This window comes from Pristiophorus japonicus, unplaced genomic scaffold, assembly GCF_044704955.1.
Source record: "Pristiophorus japonicus isolate sPriJap1 unplaced genomic scaffold, sPriJap1.hap1 HAP1_SCAFFOLD_71, whole genome shotgun sequence".
Taxonomy (NCBI): Eukaryota; Metazoa; Chordata; class Chondrichthyes; family Pristiophoridae; genus Pristiophorus; species Pristiophorus japonicus.
This window is the reverse complement of record NW_027254624.1, coordinates 1,866,330-1,867,839: the sequence shown is the minus strand read 5'-3', so window position 1 is coordinate 1,867,839 and position 1,510 is coordinate 1,866,330. Positions and strand designations below refer to the sequence as shown.

Here is a 1,510-nt window from a genome sequence, read left to right as displayed (position 1 = left end):
TTTATCGGTGACCTCCCGTTCTGAACTCCTCCACAATAGCAAACATTTTCTCCACATCAACTCGATCAAATACCTTAATAATGTTAAAAATATATCTCACTTGTTTTTCGAGAAAGAAGCTCCCCACACTGTTCAGTTTTCCCCGAAATGTAAATTCTTTCAGTTCTGACCGAAATGTTTCCTTCTTTGCTGTGAGATTCTGTGATTCTACGATTTAATTTTCACATCGTCTGGGAGATCCAAGAGGGCAAGCATGCAGGCGGTCTCTGTGATAAATTGCACCGACCATTGAACTATTAAAGCAGCTCTACTGTGTAGCTGCGATGGCCGAGTGGTTGAGGCGTTGGACTCGAAATCCAAAGGGGATTTCCCTGCGCATGTTCGAACCCAGCTCGCAGCGATTCTACAGGTGCTCTTTTTTTATCGACGAAAGGGGATCTCATTGGAACTCCCTCCACTGCTCTTTATTACACTGATTGACGCTAAGCAGTTGTTCGAACTGGAAACATTAATAGTATATCGGTATTAATTGTTAGTTTGTTGGAAACTATCTGCAAAAATCAGTGAGCAATATACACAACATGAAAAAATGCATTTTAATAAAGATAAGTGCATTGTTTGGGAGGAACTCACCTTTATTAATGAGTGCGAACGAGGTTTAGTTTTATAAAGATGAACAAGTTTTGCCAAAATGACCACGGCAGTGTTTGACGTTGCAATTTTCTGATAACATCAGTGTTTGCATCAAAGTAGATGCCTTATCCATTAAGCGACGTGGCCCCTGCAGTTTGCAGCAGACGAATGTACAGCAAAATTCTAAAGGGTTAAAGTGTAATAAAAAGTCAAGTATGAAATCTCGGTTCTGCAATGCAAGGAGTATTCGGAACCCAGGAGAGGGCTCTGAGCTAGTTAGAGTGGGTGAGAGCTCAGATCACAGGAACGCAAGAAAAAATGCAAAAGGCAGGAGGCAACAGAGCAGAGTAGCACTGGGGCAAGTGTAAACGACAAGGTGATAGGAAGGGACAATATGTATGAAAATAAAGGGGCTGCAGGAGAGGTCAAAACTAAAAATCATGGTTTAAAATCTAGTATTAAAACACTTTACCTAACCGCACGCAACATTCGAAATAAAGTAAATGAGTTGACGGCACAAATCATCATAAATGGGTATGATTTGATGACCATTACAGAAACGTTGCAGGTTGGCCAGGACAGGGAATTAAACATACAGCGGTATCTGACAATTCGGAAAGATAGACAAGAAGGGAAAGGAGGTGGAGTAGCTCTGTTAATAAAGGATGTTGTGAGAGATGATATTGGCTCTATGAACAAAATGTTGAATCATTGTGAGTGGAGATTCGAGTTGTCAGGGGAAAAAGTCACTTGTGGGCATAGTTTATAGGCTCCCAAATAATAGCTTCACGGTGGGGCGGGCAATAACCAAGGGAATAATGGAGGCATGTGAAAAAGAAACGGCAGTTATCATGGGGGATTTTAACCTACATATCGA

General features: G+C 41.3%; 1 non-coding gene across 1 annotated transcript; it reads left to right on the top strand.

Annotated features, from left to right (window-relative positions):
• Positions 1 to 317: 317 nt before the first annotated feature.
• Positions 318 to 400, top strand: trnas-cga (transfer RNA serine (anticodon CGA)). Its single transcript has one exon. It is a non-coding gene; the product is annotated as a tRNA-Ser (tRNA).
• Positions 401 to 1,510: the final 1,110 nt, after the last annotated feature.